The 27,382-nt window shown below is 37.6% G+C and overlaps 1 non-coding gene and 1 pseudogene across 1 annotated transcript; both read right to left on the bottom strand.

Moving 5' to 3' along the window:
* Positions 1 to 775: 775 nt before the first annotated feature.
* LOC111724429 lies at positions 776 to 882 on the bottom strand. The gene has a single exon (XR_002772731.1). It is a non-coding gene; the product is annotated as a U6 spliceosomal RNA (small nuclear RNA).
* A 1,097-nt stretch (positions 883 to 1,979) lies between these two features.
* LOC100960100 lies at positions 1,980 to 2,854 on the bottom strand (annotated as a pseudogene).
* Positions 2,855 to 27,382: the final 24,528 nt, after the last annotated feature.

The raw sequence follows: 27,382 nt of genomic DNA, 5'->3' as shown, positions 1-27,382 counted from the left end.
TGTTCGATAAAGGCTGCCTGGTGAAAGGAGATTGAACAAGTTATATAACAGAAGATGATAATAAAAAGGGAAGAATGGGACTTTAGAATGGAAAAGATTCTAGGATATAGAATACTGTTCATATTAAACAGTATTTTTTTCTTCTTTTTTGTGCTAAATCGAAAAGACACACTCATTTTCAAAAATGGTGACCATATAAAAAAGGACAGAGGGGCAAAATTCCAACACTAGTCTTAGCACGCTGAGACAACTGATGGCATTTTTTTATATTTCTCTCTAGGCCTTTATCTTTTTTTCTTTCATTTTTACATAGTTGCATTCATTCGACACACAGTTTTGGGCTTTACTTTTTCTTTTTGCTTAACAGTATATCAAAGAATCAGTGTCTTTGTGGGCAAATATTTGTTAAAAATTATTAAAGACTTTAACACTTGGCTAAATGAATTGCATGTAGTTTTGAGAGGTTTGTCATATGCATTGTAACTTTCTTACTAAAGCTTCCTTATTATTGTAATTTCAATGCATGGGAATTTTAAAGTGTCCTGTGTTCACATATATTTGTTAATTCCATGATGATTTCTGCCTTTAATTTTATGTTTAAAAGGTTTCCCCCATTCCAGAATCAGATAAATAATCCAATACATTTTTATAGTGTTTTTCTTCTTTTCTAGTTAAACCTTTGATCTTTCTGGAACTAATCTTGGTGTGTGGCATGCTAGTAGGGATCTACTTTGATTTTCTTTCTCTAAATTCTTTTTTTTTTAAAACATTCAGTAAAAATATGGAATGCTTCACGAATTTGCGTATCATCCTTGCACAGGGGCCATGCTAATCTTCTGTGTATCATTCCAATTTTAGTATATGTGCTGCCAAAGTGAGCACCTTTTTCTAAACTCTTTATCCTGGCCTAGAGGGCCCTATATGACTTGGTCCTGGCCTATTTTGCTAACTGTATTCATGCCACTCGCTCTACCCTTGTGCATGACTCTCTCAAGACTTTACTGGCATTCTTGCTTTTCCTTCATATCCGAAAGGGATTCCTCCCTCACAGTCTTGACACTTGATTCCCACACTTGCAAAGTCCCTCCCCAGATCTCAGTGTGGCTTATTCCTTATCATGGACTTCTGTTTCAAAGAGGACTTTCCTAACCCTGTATCTTTCTTTTTTTAAAACACATTTAGTTTTATTGTAACAAAGCAACTGGTGCACATTTAAGGTTTTAACTGAGCATCATCTTTTCTTTCCAGTGAAACAAAAAGAAAATTTAAAAATAAACAGGAACAAAATTACAGTAATGTCAATTCCAGGTAAGATCCTACGGGTTCTGCTGATTCTCCCATTTGAGAGGCAGGCCTCAAGTCCTCATTAGGAAAGAATTTATTTTAAAAAGTGTCGTCTGCAAAGATGTCCCTTAAACATCACAATTAAACAAGCCAAAGGAAAAACCATGTTGTCAAAATGTCCACTTAACCCACTCCAACATCTCAAACCCACCCTCTGCTGACCTTCTCTACCCCATTTTTTAAAGTTCTTTTTCTTTTTCTAAACAAGAGAAAGTAGACAGGTGCATGTTGGCAAACGCTAACTGTCCATATTCACATAGAGACACAGTGTACTCTCTGAGTTCAATATACTAAAAAAGGAGGGAAAGAGCTAGAATTCTATGCACTACCACACAGGGGCCTGGCACCCTCCAGCTTTCTGCAGAGGGAAGGGAGCAAGTTTTCTTTTTTCCCCACAGAGCTCCATGGTGCTGATTCCATAAAGTTTTTATTGAGACAAGAAGGGATAAAAATGAATCTGGGACAGAAACGGGTAAAGATTCTTTTTCCATTGTATTTTGCTTAAGGTATTTCCCCCCAAAATAAGTTGAGAACCATGGTGTGGAGAAAAGAGGCCTCAAGAACTGGGTGACTGAGAACAAAAGGGGGGGGGGGAAGGACTGCAACTTGCTCCCAGGGACTGGAGAACATTTTTCAAAGGTTGGAATCCATCAGTGTTCTGTTAGTCATCTTCTCCCTCATCCTCCTCTCCTTCCTCCCCTTCATTATCATCTTCATCTTCTTCCCCTTCATCCTCACCCCTTCTTCATCAATATCTTCCAAACCTTCATCATCATCATCATCTTCTTCTTCTCCTCCTTCATCATCCATATCAGGAACCAAGTAGTGCTGAAATGGACTTGGCCAAATATCATCTTTGATGACCTCTAATTCATCTGCGCCTGATCACAGTGCTCGGTAAACCCGATAGAGACGCTCTTTGGTTTTTTAGGCTGCCTCTTCCAGCTGCCTTTATTCCGTGTTTGACTGGAATGTTTCGTCAAACCCTTTCCAGATTTCCATTTCATTTCAGTGGACTTTGAAGAAGGAGCACCACTCTCGTTCAGATGAAATTCTTTAGAGAGAAATTTATTTTCAAAGTAAGGGTCTTAAACAAAATAAAAACCTATTCTGTAACCTGTTTTAATATCTTCAAATTCTGTCACTTCGACTCTGGTCGTAAAATGCAGTGCCTCTTCATCCTCCTCCCCAAGCAGCGCGGACACTTGTGGATGGTCGACAAATGGCAACCCCAAATGTGGGATTTGCGCTGTCAATTCTGACCTCTTCTAAAAAAATGGTTGGTGGAGTTTGTTATATTTCTGCTCTACTTTCAAAATCTCCTTGCTGGCTTGTTTATTAAGTCTCTTTCATTTTGTATTTCAGCAATGTGTTGCATTGCGTCCTGCTGACCTTTTTCTTTCTTTTTCGGTAATCCCAGAGAGCCTGAGGTGTCTTCCTGTCTGGGAGCAGTGGGCAGTCTTGGTTTCTTCTTCTGAGGCGTGAGCTGAGACTGGCATTTGGGGGCCATGAGGCTTGGAAAGTCCGAGAACCCACATGGGTCTCCTGGCTCAGCAGAAAGCTTCTCTGAAAACCCTGACCCTCTGTCTGGAAGACTACTTCCCTCTCAATGCTGGTGGCCTGACGTTATTATATTTTCTCCCTAGGGCTTAGCAGTCTCTAAAATCCTTTGTTCATTAACTTGTGTACTTATTTATTGTCTTCAACATCAGAGACTCCCTGGGAACACGGGCTTTGCCTGCCTCTTTTACATCGTCAACTGATATATCCCTAGGGCAAATAATGAATAGATTTGGTGTATGTTATTAGTCAAGTATCATGCTATGAAAATGATAATAGACACTACATTTTACTGAGTGCTTATTCTTGATCAGAAGTCTGCTTGCTAGTTGTTTTATGAGCATTATTTTACATCATCTACCAAATATCTGGTTATTAAGGATATAATGAAGTATATTATTACAAATGTGAATTAACAATAATAGTGAATGCTATTAACATTAAACCCCCCTCTTACCTGTAAGTGGTAAAGGGAGTGTGTCGCAGGTATATTTTGCATCCTTATCTGCCCGATTCTTCTGGGGAAAATTTTGAAGTTCATTTTAATTAGTTTATTCTACCAAGTAAACTCCTAGATCTTTCTTTCAGCTCCTTTTCAAGTAATCTTATTGGGCTTTTGATTAGAATTGACTTAAATCTCTTCATTAATTTGGAGAGAGCTTCATCTTTCCAAAATTAAGTCATTCTCTTCTAGGAAGATTATCTCTCTTTTTCTCTATTCCTTTATGATCTGTGGAAAAGTTATTTTTTTTTCTTTTGGGTCCTGCATATTCTTTTGAAACTTAAGTTTATATTGAGCTACTTTATATTTTTTGCTTGCTCTTATGAGACATTTTATGTTACCTTTTTGAATCATTTATTGCAAATTCTTACCCTGAAATGATGTGCCAAGCTATATTTTAATAGAGAATAGGTCTTGGTTTCATAGTGATTATGTGTTTTATTGGCATCTTCAGAGAAAAATGCTCACTGACACAGCAGATGAATAAAAACACACACATATATATATGTACATATATATATATTTAAAGTCAGAAAACAACCAACAGAATGTTTAAGCATACGTGATTGCAGCAGGGTAAACTTGGCTTTCTGTCCCAGTCTTGACCCTGAATAAATTACTTAGATTCTTGGAACTAAATTTTATTTGTACAGTGGGTAAAATGATAACTTCTACTCATGGGGTTGTTATCAGCTAGGTAACGTCAAGTATTTAGCACACAGAAAGGTATACACTATATGCTTAATGAACGTTAGTATTATTCATAGGGTTATTAGAATGTAAGTGATTTGTGAATCGTTTGCTCCAAATACTAAACTATAAAGGGACCATCATGTCCGGGGATGTTATGTTCCTTGGCCAGAATGGTGCAGGGAAGCCTAAAGGAGAAGCTCGTGATCGTAGAAACACTTTCCTGTCAGGTCTTTGACTATAAAGTCAAATGGAGATCTAGGGTTCCATTTGTGTTTCAGACTTCTTCTGTGTTTATAGCCATAGTTACATCGATACTCACCCAGCCATCTTTATGTAACTTTGAAAAATATGACCTGACAAGATATTTCTCATCCCATAAAATTTCTGTTGCTCCCTTTGTGGACCCTCTCCAAGAGGATTACCCCCATTCCCTTACACTATTCTGAGAATCGTTCTCAAGCACTGCCCTGTAGACATAGATCCTAATAAAAGGAAGGGCACTAATTGGGATATGAGAAGAGTTTTATTTATTTATTTTTTTGATTTGAATCTAACCCCGTTCCATGTCTTTGTGTATGTCTTGCCTCCTGTTAACCTTCTAATATTGCAGTCATAAGTATGTGCCACCATTTATGGCGGGGAAGGATATGGTGATGGTTCGATTATGATTAACTCAGTGCTTACCAAAAACTCTTCCTTCTGATTTTGAACTTTTCAGTTGTTGATTTTCTTTCATTTTTAACATATGAAACGAGTCAATTCACCATTTTTTCTTTATAAATAATAGGCGATGACTATAATTTAACCTTAACATTTTGAAGCCATTGCTATGCCTTAGAAGATCCTCTCCAAAACGTGGGTTCTTTTGTTTGTTTGTTTTTTGTCATGCAGCTACATCTCAGAAAAGGTAACAAGATAGAGTTGGGATATTTGAGAAGATGAAGCCTTGAAGAAATCAGTTGAGTAGATTATAGTAAAGATTTGCTGAGGCCGGTGGAACAAACAGAGTAAGATAGCCCTGGGTATGAGTTCTGTCTCTAGCACTTACAAATTTATCTTAAATAATTTGAACTTTCTGGCCTGTGGCTCAAAGAAGTATGGCGCCGGCCCCATATACCAAAGGTGGTGGGTTCAAACCCAGCCCCAGCCAAAAATGTAAATAAAAAAATAATAATTTGAACTTTCAGAGCTTTAAATTCTGCAGCTACTATTTGGGATATAACAGTACCCACTAATGTGTTTGTCATGGGGATTAAACAAGGACATGTATGTTACGTGCTTAGCACAGGTCATGTCAAGGAATGACATTGTAACATTCATACTACAAATTATCATACATGTATTCACTCCAATCAGGTGCAGGAAAGAAAACAAGTTCTAAGGAGGTGTAGTTTGACTAGTCTAGAATTTTCTCAGTAATAGGGCTGTTTTCCATACATCAAGATAACATCTTCCCAATCTGTGATTCTACAGTGTGTGAAGAAGGTGACTTTCAGCCTTCCTGAAATCTGGTAGTTCTGCTTGCAATTGGTGGCTGGTAAATGTTTTTCAAATTTTTACTGTCACACTGACATTTGATGGTTTCTTAATAATTTTCCATTTCCTCAATGTGTTAAATCATAAACTATAGCTATTTTGCTGGTCCATGGCAGGCATATCTGTGATGTTGAGTAATTGCTTGGCACCCGGAAAAGATTGCTTTCTATATTTAAACCTGTTTATCAATCATGCCTTCCAGACACTATCTGCCCAAGAAGGGCCACAACATGTGGAGGTCCAGAGAAGGATGACTTTGGGAGGAAGCCTTTCCCAGGAGCATAGAACAGAACCCATTCGGCGCTAATGATTGTTCAAGGTGGAGGAGGAGAGGGGAAGGGGAAACGTGCGCAGATGAAATCCTCACCTGCTTATTCATCGAACAAGGCAGGTGCCAGGCTGCCCTGAATTCTGCCAGCAGGCTGCAGAATGTGCCATTCCCCCTGCTAATAAGTTCTTCAGTGCAGGAGATATCTCTAGCAAGCGTTACAGCAAGAAATAAAGGAAAAATTCAATTAATATGAACCCCGAGGTTAACTTAAGTTTTTTCTTAGCTGCTCTTCCTGAAAGTAGGGGGTTGAAAGCAAAGATAAGAAAAAAGGAAGAAAGAAAAAAAGGAAAGGAAATACGAAAATCGAGGCTATTGACATTAGGGATTAATGAAAGAGAAGATTTGCTAAGTATCGTTCATATTCCTCTGCCTGGCATTCAAGGTCAGCTTCGCGTCCGCATGCTCTTCCTGGGACCCTGCCTCGGAAGCCTTGATGCCAATTGCATATGGGCCCGTGGAGTGAGGCTGGACGGGATGGGAGCTTCTCACTTCTCCATGATATTTTCAAATTCATACTCGTATACATTCCAATTTCTATGTATTACTTGAAACTCATAATAGGGGCTGGGGAACTTTAGTAAACTGAAGTGAGACTGAATTCCATGCACGTCCCAATTATTCGCTTTCATGCCTTCTCTTCCCGGCGTGTCTGAAAGGTCCTTGAGGGCAAGGTTAACTATTTATATGAGATGTGCTGTTTGTTATTAAAAATAATATGTGCACTAAGCAGGAGATTTGATAGCAAAGCCAACAAAGAGATACTCAAGCTTCATAGGTTTTTCACTAACACTTTGGTTTGCATACTTCCATTTATATGTGTGTGTGTGTGTACGTATAATCACACCGATAGGAAACCTTCCATTTATGTGTGAAACCTACACCATGGCTAAAAGCATGTTGGCTGGATTCAGACAGATTTAAACCTGGGTCTGAATCTCTGACTGTTGTGTTACATGGTGGTACATTTTATAACCATTTTGACATTCAGTTTTCTCATCTGGGGGAAATAACAGTCTACTAACTTTCCATTTTCTTATTTACAAAGTAAAAATAATAATACCTATTTTGTGAGTACTTTTGGAGAATTAAACCATATTATCTATGTGAAACACATCATACGGGGTCCGTCTGATTAGCTATTGTTAGAACAGCGATAATTACTGTGGTTATCATAATTATTTATCAAGAACATTTTCTTTGTCAATAAATATTCTTCTACACTATTATTTCTCAACCTTCATTATTGTCCCATTGAGGACGTTTTTAAAAATAGTTTTTCCTTTAATTGCTCCCCTCAGGAAATTGTAGTACCTCAGATATATATCTGTTCGTTTATGGACTGTATTTGGGTCTGTGCTTTTTACATATGAAAAGTAAGATTTTTTACTCCCCTTTGAAAGCATCAATGTTACTCCTACTTCATGAAACACAGAATGAATACTTTATAATGTGTTTTATAACAATTATAGCATATTCTATATAAGCTGTTACAACATTCTATAGAATGTTATATATAGTTCATATTATATTGTTTATAGTTATATAAATTGTGATTTAGATGATCAAGACTTTTTTTGAGACAGAGTCTCACTCTGTCACCCTCAGTAGGCTCACGGCAACCTCAAACTCTTGGGCTTAAGTGATTCTCTTGCCTCCACCTCCCAAGTAGCTGGGTGTACTGGCACCTGCCACAACACCTGATTGTTTTTAGAGACAGGGTCTCGCTCTCCTGAGCTCAGGCGATCCACCTGTTTATTGAATATTTGCGTTAAACCTTTCACTACTCTTAGCTATGTTGCAACTAACATTGTACGTACTATCTTTGTATATACAAACATATCTTTGTGTGTATGAATACTTTTTTCTTAGCATAGATCTCTCAAAATAAAATATCTTGACTAAAGGTGAGAGATTTTTACATTAATTTTTGATAAATTTTATTAAACAATACTTCAGAAATGTTGATTCCAAACTATACTTAGCAATATCTGAATATGCCTATTTCTTTAAATCTTATAGAAAGGAGATATTAAGATTTATAATTTTTCATAATTTCTAAAATTTTTGGTGAGAGTTTAGTGTTGAATCAGTTTGCATCCTCAGTATACCTAGAGCTGCACCTAACTCCACGGTATGGCTTGTCGGGATTCAGCTTGACTTTCCTTTTTTTTTTCTTATTAAATTTTTTTTTTATTAGATGATAGCTGTGTACATTAATGCAATCATGGGGTACAGTGTGGTGTTTTCATATACAATTTGAAATATTTTTGTCAAACTGGTTAACATAGCCTTTATGTCATTTTCTTAGTTATTGTGTTAAGATGTTTATATTCTACTTAGATTCACTTTGTACCCTTGTAAGATAAACCATAGACGTGATCCCTCCAATCACCCTCCCTCCACCCATCCCCCTCCCCTCCCCATATTCTTAGGCTATAATTAGGTTATAGCTTTCATATGAAAGCTATAAATTAGTTTCATAATAGGGCTGTGTACATTGGATGCTTTTTCTTCCATTCTTGTGATACTTTGCTAAGAAGAACATTTTCCAGTTCTATCCATGTAAACATGAAAGATGTAAAGTCAGCTTGACTTTCTTTGCTCCTTTTCCTGTGCAACCCTCCACACTCTAGCCTAATGAATGCAATGTAGTTCTTCAGCCAATCTGTGTCTTTCTTTCCTTTTATATTCTTCTGTGTGTTACTCAGTTATGTGTTGTCAAGGGTTAGACACCAAAAATCCTAAGGAATTCAAGAAAAGCAACTCTATTTCTGACCGATGGGATTTCTATTTTCAATCTGGATTCTAATGCAAAAGTATTTCTTTCAGCCACACAGAATGAAAGGCGCCCCTTCCAACTGAAACGACATAGGAACTAGATTAAAGAGAGACACCAAGTAAGACGGCACACAGAGAGAAACCAATTTTCTACCCAGTTCAATACTTTTTGAGTGGTGGTGGTGGTAGTATTTGTTTATTCATGTATCAAATGTTTATTGAGTACCTACTATGTGCCGGACATCGAGTAGTTCTAGTTTCAGCAACTATGACAATGAGCAAAGCAAATGCTATTATGGTCATAGAGATGGAAAAGTCTGTGGAATAGTAACAACTCCAGTTTAAGAAAGTAACACCAGCTTAGGTTGGCAAATAAAAAGAACAGTGTGGAACAGGAGAATGTATATTAGACAGAAGGAGGAATTGAAACAGCTCTGAAACATTGGCCCATGAAGGATTTTCATTAGTTCCTCGGAGAGGCGAGAAGTGAAACCTGTTACAGGATCTCTGTAAATCTTCTGCAGTTTATTAGTTTGCCTAGTGCAGCTCTCAGGTAAAATGTAGGTCGTTCTTATCCCACAGTGAGAATCCAGTCCTTCTTAACAAAACCTTTTGGGGACTTTATACATCTCTGAATTAAAGAATTTTTTCATGTATTTTTTTATACTTTGCTACATGAGCTGGGAGTATTGACTGAGAGTCTGAGAGGGAAGATGCTGGTGGTTACTGAGCCAAGCCAGAACTAGTTCCTCACATACACATGGCTCATTTTACCTTGCCTGTGATGTGTGTTGTGTGTGTAGGCGTGTTGGATGTCCATGTGTTTTACCTGGGTTCTCCTTAACTATCTCTGCTCCTAAGACTTCCCTCAGCCTCCTCATCTGATTCTGCTGTCCTTCTCGGAGGTTTTAGGAGCCCCTTAGAATATTCCTGTCTTAACACATTGCTGACAGGTCACAAAATAAATTGTATTTTCATGCCCAAACGTTGGTGACCTATCACAAGTTGACTCGTGTTTGCACTTGCATTAGCTATGGCAGTTTTTAGACCACAGGGTAATGCAGCATAATGTAAAAGTTTTCTTGATTGTGTCGCTGGAGTAATAGCTGGTGATGGGGCTATCTGTGTGTAAGACTGCTGGTCAGCAATGTGTTAACACTGACTTCCCATTTCACACTACCATTTGCCTTCTCTTTTTCTCATTATTGGAACTTTCCTGAAGTATTGACTTTATTTTTACTTCTCTATCACAGACACATTGCATAATCTGATCACAGTAGTTGCTCAATGTAGATTTTTATGACAGAAGGAAGGAAGGAAGCAGGGATGGAGGGAGGGAAGGAAGGAGAGAAGGAAGGAAGGAAGAAAATGAGGGGAAAAGAAGAAAGAAAAGGTAGGTCCTGGGGTTGATATTCAATCTGCTGTCAAATTCTTCTACGCTGAGGTCTCTGATTTAGGTCAATGCTGATAAATATCTCCTTATCCTCAGTCATCACTGTCTTCTACTTGCCAAGGGAGAAGAAGTTATCAACCGATTTTAAACATCTTCCCATTTTGCATTTGTTTATTTATTCCCTTTTTTAAAACCAACACTTACTGAGTAGTTACTACATGTCAGGCACTGGGCTCTAGATACTGTGATACCACCATCTGCAGTTTAACTTTGCAATAATCCTTTGAGGCAGGTAGCATTATCTTACTTTTATCAGAGAGACCCGAGGCTTATAGAGGCATGTGCAGAACCCAGTGCACATGACTATTCAGTACCAGTGCTGAAACCTAAGTCTCCCCTTGTTTGCCCTGATTTGAGAGTCCACTTAACTAGTAAATGTGTGATTGTTTTGTTACATATATGTTCCATCCAGTCAGCATTTCAGCGAGCTTATTTTAAAAGAGGCCTTTGGGAGCTTCAAACAAGTATCTGACTTATAAAAAGACATCCTCATTATCACCTTGATGAGTCTGTGTGTGGCTGTGTATGCCTCTTAAATTCTTTGGCTTCCAAGGAAAATTAGGATGTGAATCTGTGTCTAAGCCAGGGAAATTGGGGGGGCAGTGAAGGGGATCTATGGGAGACTTTACAGTTCACTCTTCAATTTGAAAACATTTAGTTAAAATGAGCTTTCCTATTTTTTCTTCAGCTTCATTTATAATAGAGAACTCATTCATGGTTTTGAATAAATTATTCAGGGTTAGGGGTCCAGCAGATTCTGGAGCGTTGCAAGAGAAGACCTCCTGTCCCTGAAAGGAGTCTCCCCCAAAGTGGGAGTAGAGAATCCCCTGTCTCTTCCTCTTGTTCTCAGTAGGAATTTTCCTAGCCTCAACATTTTCCGGCTTTAAAAGATCACAGATGTGGGGTCAGATATTTCAAGACCCTGTGTTCTACACAAAGGTACTGTATTTTCCCTTCACTGCAAGATTCCTTTGTGGGTAGATATATTTTCTCTTGTACTTTTTAATGGAAATTCTGCAGGAAATTTAATACAATACATTTAGTCTGCCCTTGGTTGGCACTTAGTATATCATTTTATCATTTATAAGGATGGTAAAATTGACTTAACCTTTCTGTATTTCCCAGAAGCTACTTTGTGTATATAATGTACATAGTTCCTTCAGTTAGAGGATTCAATCAACAGAGAAATAGAATTCTAAAATACAAGTGTTAGGAATCTTCTTTTTCCATTCCATTTTTATATATAACTCTTTGCAGCCAGAGCTCAGACTCAGATCTGAATCTGTCACATTAGCTTATACAGGGCCTTTCCATGTTAGATGCTTATGTTTTCTTTAAACATTAATTTGGAATGAGGGTTTATTAAACATTTTAAAACGGTGTGGCAAGTAGAAAAAAGTCATATATTTACGGTGAGGGTGGTTGTAAAGAGATTGTTTTATTTTATAGTATGAGAAGTTGAGTTTCTCCAGATGGAAATGGTTAAGGCTTCTATAACCGTCTTTAAATTGCCTAGAATTATATCTGATGCATCTTTGTATAATGGAAATTATATATACTATAGAATATTTTTTAATTGTAGGTGAACAATAATTTAAAATAAAGGCTTTGATGTCATAGACAGATTTTGCATCATATCAAGCCCTGAGTATTTTCCCAGAAGAGAAAAAACTGGAGAGCTTTATGCAATCCAGAATTTTGGTCTGTTGGCAAAACTTTATAATGAACTTTTCTGCTGTTACTTAGGAAAGCCTTGAAGTCTTGGTGGCTACTTCCCTCAGGGGACAGTAGCACCTGGTAGTAGGACATGGAAACAGATAAAATCCTGGTTAGAAAAAAAACAGCCTTAGTACTGGAACAAGTGAACAATTAATTCAATTCAGAAAAGCACATTGCAACAACATTAGAGATATGACTCAACCAAGGAAGGTCTGAGAAGGTCAAAGTGTGACACATTATCTACAGCTAATTTGTGAATGCAAAATTCCTCAGGCATCAGGAGACATTTCTGCCAGAGAAACACTTTCTGGACTTGAGTGTGGCACAGAGTCAAATGATTAGATTTGTGCTTCTGGTTTTTAAATAACCCTTGTGACATTATGTTAGTGATTAACTTAAGGCTCATTCTTCCTGCATCTGTTTTCATTCATAGCGGGGTGTGTGTGTCTGTGTACGGGTGCACACGTGTATTTTCTATAGACATTCAAGTTTAGAGGCACTTTTGATTTTTCATTTTTGGTTATGATAACTAAGTTGATGTTTTGTCCTGATAAACCAAAAAACAGATGCAGAGGAATTCCCACAAGGGATTGCCCAAACTATCCTGAAGTGGGGATGAATGGGATTAATAGGCATTAAATACCAGGATGCTTAGTCCAAAGCATTATTAGGGGACACTATGTATCCTATACAGAGTGCTGCTGTGTGTCCTCCTGATGGCCAGTGAGAGAAAAGGGAAGGTCGACTGGGATGAGTCCTCAGTGAGGGCTTAAGGAATTTGGCTCAGGGCTGGGGCCAATTTGTTTCACTGTTTTGTGCCTGGGATGACTTATCTTGATTAGAGATGGAATGTTCAGTGCTGCTGGGAAAGACCTGTGGTTGGTTGGGTCACAGAACAGTCAAGTCACTTTGTAATTTTCTACTGGGACATAGAAAGAAAGCAGAGGAAACCAGGGGACCCCACAAATGTGATCATGAACACTGCTTCAGTGGAATTTTGTGTTCCAAGGATGATATATAAAACTCACAAGTAAGGAACCCTGAAATGACCTGGAAAAACATATATATCTTTTAAAAATCTTGCAAAGGAGAGAACCCCAAATTGTAACCAAGAGCATTTCTCCTTTGAAGTATATACTTTTATGTTCACTTATTTCTTAAAAAGAGTATATGATAGTTTTACTTTTTGATTAGGAATGAAGAAAAGATTTTGTTTTTTCTTGAGAGAAGAACTACAACACTATACATCACCTTGTGAGGCTTAAAATACACAGAAAACTTTTATTCTTTCAAAGAACCCTTTGTAGTTAGATATTGGTTTTCTAAAATGTTAATTTATAAAAAAAATTGTTTCTGAGCACATGTATTAGAATTTCACTTTTTATATGGGGAAATAAATATGGGTTCTCCATCAAATTTCCAATTGGGATCTGAAACTATAAATTATACAGTTTTTTTTTTTTTTTTTGGTAAGGAAAATCCTGAAAAGTCAGGTGAAGTTATCCAAACAAACGAGAGAAAATTTGTTATTGTAGGGTTTGGAAGAATATTAAAGTTCTTAGATCAAGAACTTACTGGTTATGAATAGGCATCTGTTGTTATTATTTTCTGTGCTGGACTTTAGGGTCCATGTGTGATATAGTCCTCCAAAATGGACTGCATGGTAGAGATAGGAGCACATGAGTCAACACCACCAATTCAGACATACGTAAGAGTCTGATAAAAATTAATAACCCTTTATTTAATATCTGCCATTAACTTAGTGCTGTGATCAATTTTGGGAATTCTATAGAAAGGAAATGAAATTTTGTATTTGCCTTTATGTAATTTATAATCTAGATGGTGATGGAAAGGGAGCTGGAATGTATTGTGTAGCCTATGTGCAAAAGGCTGAAGGTATCTATGTTCTAATCCTCGGAACCTGTAAATATGTTACCTTTCATGGAAAAAGAGACTTTGCAGATGTGATGAAGCTGAGGATCTTAAGTTAGAAAGATTATTCTGGAATATTGGGGATAGCTCAACGTAATCACAGGGGTTCTTATTAATGAAAGAGGGAGACAGGAGAGTCAGAGAAGGAAACTGAGTATGGAAGCAAATCTCAGAGTGAAATGGGACCATGAGCCAAGGAAGGTGGGCAGTCTCTAGATGTAGGGAAAGGTGAGGGAATGGATTCTTCCCTAGAGACTTCAAACTGAGCACAGGTCTGCCTGTCTCCACAGCTTTGTTTTATTGTAAGCCACCAAATTTGAGGTGTTTTGTTTTATTTTGAGACACTAAATTTGAGGTGATTTGTCACAGCAGCAATAGTTAACTAATACACTGTTATAAAATCTTACTTAATCTTCTCGTTAAAACCATGAAAAGATTATTGGTATCCTTCTGAAGAAACTCAAACCATGTTTACAAAGGAGTACAAATTTTTGTAAGCCATGCATCTAGTAGATAGTGAAGCAAACATGTAAACTCTAGTCAAGCAAATTCTGAACTATACTCCAAGGAGACTACTAAATTAAGGACTAATAATTCTTGAGTATATAATTATGTGCTAAATTGCATCACAGAGGCACAAAAGTCAGATAAAGGAATGTGCCCTTGTGTTGGGATATTGTTTGGGATGTTACATAGAAGAGATTGTGTTTGGCCACTAGGCAAAGGGAGAGAGAGATGAATAGACAAGCTGAATAGGCAAAAGTAAACATGGCCAACAAATGAATGGGCACTAAGGTGATTAACTGGATAATGGAATATAAAATATATCTTGGAGAGTAATAGGTTAGCAACAGCTAATAACAGGGATTTTAGTTTATATAAAAACTCAAAGATAGATGTGAAAGTTTAGATTGGATTCAGGAACCATAAGGAATAGTGAATGGATCTGGTTGTTCATAAAACGTTTCAATTGTTCATTTATAAAAAATACCTTTATATAAAAAGTAGGGCTCATAGCTTTCAAAGCATCATATTTTTAAAGACTGGTCTTCCAGCAGCTTATAAGAAAGCCTGCAATCAGAGAAACTTACCCAAGGCCATTGAAGGAATCCAACTATGATATGATGAGGGCCTGGGTGAAGATAAAGGCAGCGGGAATTTAGGCCCCCTAAATATTTATAGATAGCATGTTGAAGGACAAACAACAGGAAAACCAAAGATGCATCAATGACTTTGAGTCCAATTTCTTGGGCAAATGGGTCAATGAAAAAGTTATGGAGATAAATTTTGGAGAAAGAAGCAGGGAAAATGAATGAGTTGGATTTTGGAAATGTTAAGTTTTTGATGTTTGCAAGACCTGCAAATAAAAATATTCATTAGGTTTTTAGAAAAGAAAAGTTTTGGAGGTCAGGCCAAAGGGTATATAAGTGGAGGTATGATTTTGAAAGATCGTAGGCCTAGGTAAACTTGCTTTGCAAGAGGAAGACTATAAGGAGACAGAGGAATAATTGTCTTGGGAAACCCCACATAGTTGTAGGAGAAGAACATGGAGTGAACCACAGAGGAGCTGATTGAGGAGAAGAGGAGGAGTCAGGTTGTAGGACAGACACCATGAAATGAGAGATTTCAAAAATGATGGATCAAGCAGCAGCACTATCAAAGATAGCAGAAAATTCCTGGCAAAGAAGCCTGAAAAAGACCCCTAAATTCTAGGATTCTGTCATAAAAGTGAACCTTGAAAGGCAAGTATGGTGAGGTTGGAAACAGTAGAATGGATGGAGGGGCATAGGAAAGATTTGAGAAAATTAATCTAAGTTATTCATGTATAAGTAAAATGCAGACAGAAGAGTGGAAGAGAAGGTATTACAGCTAACTCTTAAACATCCTCTCTCATTCTTTCTTTGTCCCCTCCCTCTGTGTGTGTGTATGTATACACAAAAAATATATGTGTGTGTTTACATTGATATGTTTGTGGGTGTTTGTATGTACTTATCTGCATATGTATACACTTAAATACATATAGACACATATTTCAAAGGGCAATTAGGGTCTGGGTGTGGTGGTCCATACCCATAGTCCCAGCTATTCTGGAAGCTAAAGTGAGAGCACTGCTTGAGGCTAGAAGTTTAAGATCAACTTGGGCAATGTGGCAAGACCCTGTCTCAAAGAAAAGAAAGGATCAATTAGAAGTTATAAAAGAAGCTAGAGAGGAGAGAAGAAGCTGGACATGAGATTTAGTACCAACAGAGACAACAAAATTGCAATTATATTATAGACATTTCTTGGAGAACACATTTCTGAGGACTTTCAAGCTCCATAAAGGAATCTGTTTTTTTTTTTTTATCTCTTTACATTTCCTGGGGATAGGGACTTAGTATTATAAGTCTTGAGACCTTCTACTGTGACCTACACATTTAATGCTCATTAAAAATTTGCGATCTAAAAATTTGTGAATCATGTTTATTTCAAGTGTTGTTTCAAAGAGGTAAAGAGAATACATTCTCTGGAAAGGTGAAAAAAACCTTTCCTGGAGCTCAGAGTATTATCTAATAGAGCTTTGAAACCCAAGAGGTTTATAGGAGTATAATATAGACAGTTCACTGAAAAGTTGGAGAGCCTGTTTCATCAAAAGGCCCATGAGTGGGTTTGTAATTCTCTGGGCAGAATATTTGGTTTTATGTTTCTCATCAAAGACAATATACTTCAGTTTCTCTGGTTCATCTTAAATTCTCTTTGCCAATGTAAATTAATACAACATGACTTAAAAATGATTGTGCTATTCCTGAGAAAGAAAGGGGGAGAGAGTTGGGAAGAGTGCAGAGTTGCTTTCGTCAGATACTCATTGTGCTGAGAATTTTTTAATACAGGGTATATAATGTACACAATTCTATGAGGCCAGTGCTTTTTTCTTGTTATACAATACATATAATTTACAATTTTCACCATTTTTTATTAAATCATAACAGTGTGCATTAATACTATCATGGGGTACGGTGTACTATTTCTGTATACAATTTGAAATCCTTTCATCCAGCTGGTTAACATAGCCTTCATGTCTTTTTCTTAGTTATTGTATTAAGACATTTATATTCTACATTTAGAGAGATTCACATGTACCCTTATAGGATGAACCATAGGTGTGATCCCGCCAATCACCCTCCCTCTATCCACCCTTCCCCCTGCCCTCCCCTCTCTCTCCCCTCTCCCCATGTTCCTGGGCTAAAATTGGGTTATAGCTTTCCTATGAAAGCTATAAATTAGTTTCATAGTAGGGCTGAGTACATTGGATACTTTTTCTTCCTTTCTTGGGATACTTTGCTAAGAAGAATATTTTCCAGCTCCATCCATGTAAACATGAAGGAGATAAAATCTCCATGTTTCTTAATGGCTGCAGTGGCATTAACCATCACTACTATCCATTTTGAGAACTTTTTCATCATAATACAAAAGTTGAAAGGAAATATAAAAAAGCAACCTTTCAGACACTTGAGACTCTTAAGATTTGTGTAAATAAAAATTTAGACTTATTACCAACTCAGATTGCACATGGTACCCCTGAGGGAGGTGGCTTGACAATTTCATTTGTGTATGTATATAAATAATTAAGTAGGATTAACTTTAAATCCATAATTTACATTGCCTAGTATTAATCACTGAATTATTGATCTGCAAGCAGAAACACAGATACACAGACTGCTGGTAAATAAAACAGAAAAAAAAAAAGGAATATGTAATAATTACCCAAGAGACCAGTCAAACACCGAAGTATTCTGTTATGTACAATGCATTTGCTCTCATGAGATGCATTTTTTTCTTTCAAATACTCCTACAACCTTTCAGCAGTGACAGTGAGATGATGGGTGTCATACTTGTACAGTACATGTGCTAACTCTTAGAGCAGGAAGTGACATTCACTCCTACCCTTCTGAATTATGGGGAGTCAACCATGGAAAACCCTCCCATAAAAGTAAACTTTCCATCTGCTGATCCTGAAATTCAGTGCTGCACCAGGGTTTATTTCCTTTAACAAAGCATTAAAAAAAACCCAAAAAACATTTACTGAACAGTAACCTCTATGAATTATCTATTTTAAAAATATGTTTTAGATGAACTTATGACTACAGATTCAATATTCCATTATGAATCGCTCATTTTAAAAATAATAATTCTAAATGACTTTTACAGTGGTTATAATGTTCAATTTTATTGTTTCCACTGTGTTTAAAGTGACATAGGGAATTTAAATGTCTTTGGCAAGGTATTATATCAGTTTGTGCCTTAATAATTGATAAGACATTGGGGAGATTTTCTCTGGTGACAGTAACACTATTGTACCTAAAGATTGCCACTCCTTAATTTAAGGTGCTACCATGACAGTTGTCAATACCTTCACATTTTCCATGTAGCTTGATTTCAAGGCTTCTTATTCTTTAAGGATTGATGTATCATAGGGCTTTTTACTTGAGTTATGTGCTTAAAATTCTGAGGCATCTCATTTTCCATTCTATCTGTACAAACACAAAGATAAAAACTTGTCATAAACAAACCCTGGAATTTCTTTTTATATTGTGTTCAGAATACTGGTTGGTTTTATTTTATTAAGACATGTTTCTAATCCCCTGGTGATAAAATTGTCTAGGAATATTTACTTAAATGCACTTACATAAAACAAATTGTATCTCTGTTCCGATGGGGTACGTTAAACATCTTCATATTAAAAATGAAATACAGTCCTATGTTTTCTTATTTAATTTAGACTTCTCACAATAGGGGCTTGTAGCTTACATATTTTATATAATATCCGTGTTTGTAACACTTTCCATGGATTTTAGGTTATCAAAGTCTTTGTATTTATAGAGAATAGGCTTTTATTTGTGGTTGCTGCCTTTGAATATTTACCACAAGGTAGAAATTCTATATAACATTTTATGGAGCACCAATTCTACTTGCTTCCCAATCAGATGTACTCACTGAGGATCAGGATGACTAAAGAGTGTCTGTTCTATGAGTTCTTTAGGAGAATTTAAACACAAAGCCAACCAACTATGATATATTTAGATCATCATCATCATCACCTTAACTGCATGTACTAAGTTCTTCCTATGGGTTAGTACTGGGCTAAGTCTAACGTATAGGCACTATTTCGTTGTTCCTCTCAAAAACTTTTGAGAGAACTGTTTTTTTTTCCCTTGGTTTTACAACTAAGGAAATGGAGGCTTAGAAAGATTAAGTAACTCACTCAAAGGTTACACAACTAGTAAGTGACAGAAAGACAATTTGAATCTGTATCTTTTGGCTTTACAGAATGATGTTAGCCATTAATATCTTCTGCTCCCCCTCAGCATTGAGGAGCATGAGATGATTAGTAAGGACAGAGGCAAGTGAGTAGTCTCAGGACTGACACTTGAAGGCCAAACCTGAAATGTTTAAATGACGTATCAGATTGGAGGGAAGCACACTCACTGTTAGATTAGAGTCTAGCCTCTGTGAGATAGTTCAGAAACAGTGGCTGAGTATTGAGGTTTAAGGAGGATGATTTTGGGGAGTCACTCTTTGTAGAGCCTTGCTTGTTTTGCCTTTGACCCAGCTCCTCAGGTAACATGCCTACTTCTGTGATGGAACAAGCACCTTGCAAGAACAGGGCAGTTAACTCATTTACAATACCAGGGAGGTGAGAAGAAACTAAAAGAATGAAGTTTTCTTGTTGGGCCAAACCTCTTCTCTTCTCACTGAAAGAAGGCTTGGCAGCCATGGGGATGGTGACTCCAAGACGAACCACTGTAGAAGCCTTGGGGTTAGTGCTGGGGGCAAAGAGAAGAGGGATGCTCGGGGGACAGCAAGCTCCAAAGTCCTGAAATAGCTCAATTGTTTCCATAAGGAGAGAACAGTGAGGAAGCTAACACTTCCCATGGAGGGAATGGAAGGAGTGGCAATGTCATCTGCAAAGGCCCACTTTGATTAGCCATCTTGGACCTTATTGAAGGAAATCCTGGTATTGGAAGGATTTGGGTACCAACAACAAAGTTGATTGAGATAGCAAAGCAGAAACTTCTTGTCTACCTTCTCTTGTCCAGATTACAGCTTTGTAGTATGAGTATTCATTTTGCTACCCTAATGTATATCTCTTACACTATCTTTTCTGTTTAATATGCATTATTTAACTTAATGTCATAGTCAAAACTTTCCTTCAGTGTTGATAGTTGATGGGTTGCCATTTGGTGGGCGGAATGCATTAATTGCTTCAGTATCTCTCAAAATTGTGCTTTAAAATTAATCAGGGTTGTTCTGGAATAAATCAATTCAGAACTAATTGTTCTGTCTCGCTCCTTGATACCCAGTACACTGCCCTGTGGACATCACTTCTTCTATGAGGTGAGTTGAAGGCTCCTAGGTGAACATGACCTTGGTATAGACTTTCACTGCATTCTTTACTTCTGTTTATTGAATCGTACCTTCCAAAGCTGAATTATTTCAGAGCATGAGCTTACTTTCCCAAAATTTCTAGTCTTAAAAATTCCATCGCATAACAACTATGTTATGGGGTTCCGGCAGATATATTGCTATTATCATTACCTTTATTAGCACCCGTATCCATTTCTTCAGCCCACATATCATCACAGAATGATATGGCAGAAAATTCTGCATGTTCCCATTACAGCATTTCCCTTAATGACACATCTAATAAACTTTGTACTTGGAGCTGCAATTTCCCTTGTTACTAAAGTCACACAATCTGAGGATAAAAACTTCTGGGATTTAAGTTTTAGTGATGTTTTGATAAAAATGTCTTCAGGAGATCACCCACAGGCAAAATGACTGTGTTTGACTTACCTAGTTCTAATACAACCAGCTGAAATGTGACATTTCAAGACCTGAATGTGTATGAGGGCACAAGGGAAAAAAATGTCAGGGAAGGGAACTCTCTGATTTTTAGGGTTTAGCAATCTAGTTCTTACTTCTGTCTCACTCAGCTGCAGCTGTCTAACAAAACAAACATAACACAATATCACACACTAATGGCTTACACTAGAGGGGATTATTTTCTCACAGTTCGGGAGGTGAGAAGTCTAAGATAAGGTGCCAACTTGGTCAATTTCTGGCGAGGACTCTTTCCTGGGCTTGTAGGTTGCCGCTTTTTGCTGAGTCCTCATATGATTGGGGCGGGGGCGGGGGGAGGAGAGAGATCGAGAGATCTTTACTATCTCTTATAAAGGCATTAATTCCATTGGGAGAACTTCACCCTCATGAGTTCATCTAAACCCAATTATTTTCCGAAGGCCGCATCTCCAAATACCATTGCATTGGGAGTTAGGGTTTCAACACTTAAATTTGGGGAAGACACAATTCAGGCCATAGCACCTTTCTATAGTAGTACAAGGAGCTATAGAGGAGGACAATAGCATGGATGAGAATGTGGTTTGATTTTAGAAAGTTTAGCTAGATGTCTTAGTAAGAGAACATAGATGCAGAGACATGATTCCCTTTCTAGGACTTTTTAAAAGGCAGAATGCTTTTGAGGTTCTTTACGGAGGAGGAAAAGTTTAAATTTAAGATGCATAAGAAGAAATGATGGGAAAGTAGAATGTAACAGTATGAAATTGCTTGTCCAGCATGATGGCTCATCCCTGCAGTCCTAGGACTTTGGGAGGCTGAGGCAGGAGGATTGCTGAGCCCAGGAGTTTAAGGTGCCACTACACTCCAGCTTGGGTGACAGAGCAAGACTCTGTCTCTTTTAAAAAACAAAAACAAAAACATAAAGTAATGTAAAAATTGTTAAATAAACAGTTAAAATAACCATAAAAGAAAAATATTAATTATCATATTCATATCTATACTGTGGAAGGCATTGTATATATGATAGCTGATTTAATTTGCATAACCACTTCTACAAAGTAGCTATTTTTATTCATATTTTATACATAAAGATGTTGAGGCTTGAAGAGTTTCAATAACTTTCTCTTAGCCAGTTTAAAAAACACTTGTGCTGCTAACAAGTAGTAGAAATAGAATTTTAGTTAGACCATTTGACTCTGACACTATAATCTTTTTTTTTTTTTTTTTTTTTGTAGAGACAGAGTCTCACTTTGTCACCCTCGGTAAAGTGACCTGGTGTCACTGCTCACAGCAACCTCCAATTCCTGGGCTTAGGCGATTCTCTTGCCTCAGCTTCCCGATAGCTGGGACTACAGGCACCCGCCACAACACCCTGCTATTTTTTTGTTGTTGTTACAGTTGGGCTGGGGCCAGGTTTGAATCCATGACCCTCGGTATACGGGGCCAGCACCCTACCCACTGAACCACAAGTGCCACCCCTGACGCTCATAATCTTACCATATCAGACTGTTTCCCTGAAATAACTGTGTTCAGTGAACTAAATAGCTATTTAATTTTGTTGCTTCTTCGTTGAACTCTTCTGTGCCTTCATAGCATTTGATTGGCCTCTATCTTTTCTTGTGCTCTTTAATAATTGTAATTAGATATTTAATTAGTTTGAAAAAAATCTCATTCCTCCATGGTTCTACCAATGGATCTAAAACAATTACATGCAAGGAGATAAGAATGATTTTTTCCCTAATGTGTTGCGTGAAGAATTCTAGTCTACAAGAAAAACATTAGGAATTGTATGAAGAACCTATGGTCAGATCAATTGGGAAACCCTGACTTAAGCGCAGTTAAACAGGTTTGTATCTTCCTAATGTGTACAATAGAGTTACAAGACAGTAAGATGAACTGTTGTGTTTCCTCAAATTATTTGACTACAAAACTCTATTTCTTCTAAACAGCTTATTAGTGTCTATGGAACCTAGAATACTCTAGAATGTACTTTGAAGCGCTGGCTTCTGGGGATGAGTGACACCTGTTTCATCTAAGTGGTTATTCTGAGATCACTACGAAAGCACATTTATCTTGTAAGTGAAAATTTAGAAGTCCAGAATGTATATGTGGGTGAGCTCGTTCCTTCATTTCAGTTAGGAGAGCAGTTTGGGGAAGACGGTAAACAGACCACACAAATATGTGCACAAAATCCCATTAATTAGTTCAGAGCTAGGTGAATTCGAGGCTTAATTGCTTTGATGGAGTTGGAGTGTGGGTAGAGCGGGGGTGTGAGTGGGTGGAATTCATTTTAGGGCCTCCCTTATGAAAGTAGAACTTGCTTGATTTTACTATTAGTACACTATGTGCCTTTGTAAACAGGACACAATCTGGAAGCTGATTCCTGCGTTAAACACACTCTTCTGTAGGTTATTTTTAGAATTGTTGAGCTTAGCTTCCCCATGCTGTTATAGAGCAAAGCTTAATTTGTGCCTACAGAGGGTAGTTCTCTTAGAGCCCAGGGGTATTATGAGAAAGTAATACATGAATTGGCATTGTTGGGGGGAGAGAAAAACTGATTGCCACAGATCACTCTCTCGAGCTTCCAACCATCTGGAGGATGCCATATGGAGGAGAGAGAGTTCAGAGAGGACCAGTACTTAAATCATCAGAATTCATTTTCGTCTCCATTGGACTAGATTTGATTGTAAAGAGCTGACTACAGTTGTCTTCACTGCAGCTCTTGAAATCACACAGGACTAGGTTAAAATAATGGGTGTACCATATGCTAGCTGCATGTCTATTTTCAAATTATTTAATTTTTCTAACCTTATACTGATTATCATAACATGAGAGTAGTACTCATTTAATTGGCTTATTGTTGCCAGTAAAGGAAATAATGTAGGTAAAGCACCTACTTTGTGCCTTGCTCATAGTTTATAAATAGTGAGAGCTGCTTTCTTTTTCATCCAGACTTCTGGATGGAGCTGGAGAAGAAGAATTTGATGAGTGGGACAAGAAGGAGCCTGGCAGAGGGAATGTATGCTGGCACTTTCTCATATTTGATACTGTCTTTATGTTTAGAAGGCTAGTCTGTTTTACATTCCAGACCAAAAATGGGAACTCCATTTAATGTTCAGTTATCTTCTTCCAGTTTTCATTCTCTTTTTTCCTTTGCAGCCTTTAAAAAAATAATGAATATTTTTCTTTTTCTTGAATTTGGCTCCCACAAAGGTCTCGCATCTCAGTTCTGCCTCATTATGTGAGCGTACCACTTCCTTCAGTGTTTTAAAAATTTGTTCTGGTTATCCATCCCTGCATTGCAAACCACCTCCAAACTTCTTGGCTTAAAACAATGACGATCATCTTATTTTTATCCTTCATGGTTCTGGAGGTTGACGGGCCCAGCTTGGTGGTTCTCACTTACGTTCTGTCAGGCAGTTGCTGTCAGGAATGCTGGAGGTGGAATCATCTGAAGGCTTATTCACTCATGTCTGGATCCTGGGAAGAGGGGGGAGATGGGAATAGATGAGGAACGCAGAAGTTGGAGCGTCTGTCTGTCTGTCTGTAGTTTCTCTTCATTGTTATTTTAGTACAGCAGCTTCAAGGTGGCCATGATACCTGCCTGGTGGCTCAGGGCTTCAAGGATGCATTTTAAAGTGGGAGAGGAAGAGGAAGAGCTGGGGAGAGGGGCGAGAGAGAGAGAAAGAGAACACCAACCTTTTATGATTTAACCTCACAAATCACGAGTTCTCACTTTTGTAACATTTCATCAAGATAGTTACAAATTCCTGCTCAGGGGAGAAGAAAAGATGCCACACTTTGCTGGGGATGAGCCTATATTCTCCAAGACCACGTGGAACCAGAAATATTTTTGTGGCCACATTGGAAAAAGAAAACTTACTGCAGTCTTCCCTCTGGTCCTAACAATACACATCCCTTCTACATGCAAAAGAGACTTACTCTATCTCCTAGTCCCCTAAGACTTCTCCCCATCCCCTCCAACATCTCATTCCATTTTGGCATTAGGCTTCTGCCCCAGGACCAGGACCTTGGCATCTAAGTGAGGTTCAGTGTGGATAAGGTTCCTCAGTGTGGGTCCTTGTGTATGGCTGCTGTGGCTTTTTTTTTTTTTAAACAAGTTTTCACTCTGTTGTCCAGGCTGGAGTATGATGGCAAAATCATAGTTCCTTGTACCTCAAACTCCTGAGCTCAAGGAATCTTCCTGCCTTATCTTCCTGAGTAGGTAGGACTATCCATACCCTGCTAATTATTTTATTTATTTTATAACTTCTTACTTATTTTTTGTAAAGCTGGGACCTTGCTGTGAAGTCCAAGTTGATCTCTAACTCCTAGACTCGAGTGATCCTTCCCCCTCTGTTTCCCCAAATGCTGGGATTATAGGTGTGAACCTCTGTGCCTACGCTGCACGTATGTAGTTTCTTGAGTAGCTTTCCTCTCTATCTTGTACTTTTAAACTAACATGACATCTTCCTTTCTCTTACAACCAGCTTGTAATGGTAGGCCTGATAGAATAACCTCATTAGACATCCACGTTTAAAAAAAAAAAGAGGGAAACTGAAGGCTCCTCACTCATTGGTTCATAGCACTTCTGAAAAAGTAGCTGGGCATATGTTGCAAATTCCTTGATTAAGGTTCAATTTTGCAGTCTGGCAATTATTTCCACTCTTTTCCATAAATTGTAGCCTATGTTAGCAGCTCCATAGTTCTATCAACCTGCTTTCTATTTGTAGAAGTTCAAGATTACGAAGACCTCTTTTCATTGGTACTTTCTCTGTTTCTTTCAGTCTAAGCTAATCTCGTAATTTAAAAAAATTGTATTTTTTAAAAAATGTATCAATTTAGAATCCAATCCATGAAACCAAAAGTTATCACCACAGATCTCGTCATGATAATCCTCATGTGACTTTGTGCTTCCAGAGGGACAGTTGTGGGATAATAAACTTCAGATTCTTAGAAGCCCTGTGTGCAATAGAAATGATTTGAGACATGCCTTAATATTCTCAAAAGTTTTTACAGTCATCCTTTTTTTTTCTTTCGGTTTACATCATCTGTTTTATTTATTTAATTTCAAAATATTAAGGAAGTAAAAATGTTTTAGGTTGCCTGGGTTGCTCTTGTAATGCCTAGGTGCCAGCTATAGATGTGTCCAGCACTCAAACAGTGTTTTTTGTGCCTGTTGTGTTCGTTTTCCCCCCTTCTTCCCCCTGGTTGATTTCCACTGAGTTTTACTTCCTCTGTGCACATATGTGTCATGAGTTAGTTCTAATTTTACAGCAAATGCACGTGGTGTTGGTACTTGTATCCATTCCTGAGGCACTTCACTGAAGAGAATGGTCTCCAGTTCCATCCAAATTGTTGTGAAAGATATTAATTCAGCAATCCCACTATTGGGTATCTATGCATAGATAAAGAAGACTTTTCAACAAAAAGACACTTGCACTCAAATGTTTATTGCACTAAAATTCACAATTGAAGAGATGTGAAATTAACCTGAGAGTCCATTTCATGAGTGCATTAATAAAATGTGGTATATGTATACCAAGAGTACTACTTGGCCATGAAAAGAGATGAATTAATACAGTCAAACTCTTGACTTTATTTTTCTCTTCTTTTTTTCTTTTTTTTACCCTTTGTATTTTTTAATATTTATTTATTTTTATTATTTCAGGTTCCTTGAGGGTACAAAGAATTAGGTTATCCTGTTTGCATTTATTAGGTAAAGTTCCTCTTAAAGATGTGTCCCCCCTCCAAGAGGTATGGCATACACCATAACCCCCTCCCCCTCTTTCCTCCCCTCTCCCTGATCCCTCATTTCTCCACCCTCACCTTGAATTGATTTGAATTTTTTCTGGTACGGGTATTTGCTCATTTGTCTACTGGCTTCATATTAGAATTAAGTACATTCAATTCTCACATCTCCATTCTTGTGATGCTTTACTAAGAAGAATGTGTTCCAACTCTATTCAGGTTAATACAAAGAGATAAAGTCTCCATCTTTTTAATGGATGAATAGTATTCCATGGTATACATATACTGTGGTTTGTTAATCCATTCAGCTGGTGGGCATTTAGGTTGTTTCTACATTTTGATGATTGTAAATTGAGTTGAGATAAACAGTCAAGTGCTAGATTTTTTTTCTTTCCTTAATTCATTTGCTATTTTTAGGGTTATTTTTCCTAAATAATCAGGAAGGCTCAGAATTAAAATGTTTTATTCCCCCAGTAAGTCTTGGCCCCTTTGTATTTAACAATGTTTTAATGTTGAAGCTTCTCTATCTTTTTGCACTTTCCTATAGGCAGCCTGGGCTAGAAGAAAGCAGGCAGCAACTTCAAATCTTTGTCTGGAAATCTGTTCCTTAGATAATTGATTACATTAGGTTCATTTCCAAGTATCCACGTTACAGCAAGAAATGCTATAGTTGCTAAACTTTCCACCTTGCTACCTTCGGGCTAGCTAGACTTCCTACTTGGCAACTCAAGAAACCAAAGATATATCCATGTCTCAAGATCTCTTCTCGGAAGTCACACAGGCTTGAACATTTTTTCTTTAGGTGATCACAAAAGTTCACTCAGGGTAAGAGGAGGAGAAATAGCCTCCACTTCCCAATAGAGGTAGTGGTATGGATGTAGAAACATGTGGAGTATAAATTCTTTTTGTGGCTATTGGATGTAATCAAATACATCCTGAATACAGAGTT

The sequence above is a fragment of the Otolemur garnettii genome, unplaced genomic scaffold (assembly GCF_000181295.1).
Source record: "Otolemur garnettii isolate 467f Iridium unplaced genomic scaffold, OtoGar3 scaffold00001, whole genome shotgun sequence".
NCBI classification, from domain to species: Eukaryota; Metazoa; Chordata; class Mammalia; order Primates; family Galagidae; genus Otolemur; species Otolemur garnettii.
The sequence above is the reverse complement of the archived record's forward strand: the minus strand, read 5'-3'. Positions and strand labels throughout refer to the sequence as shown.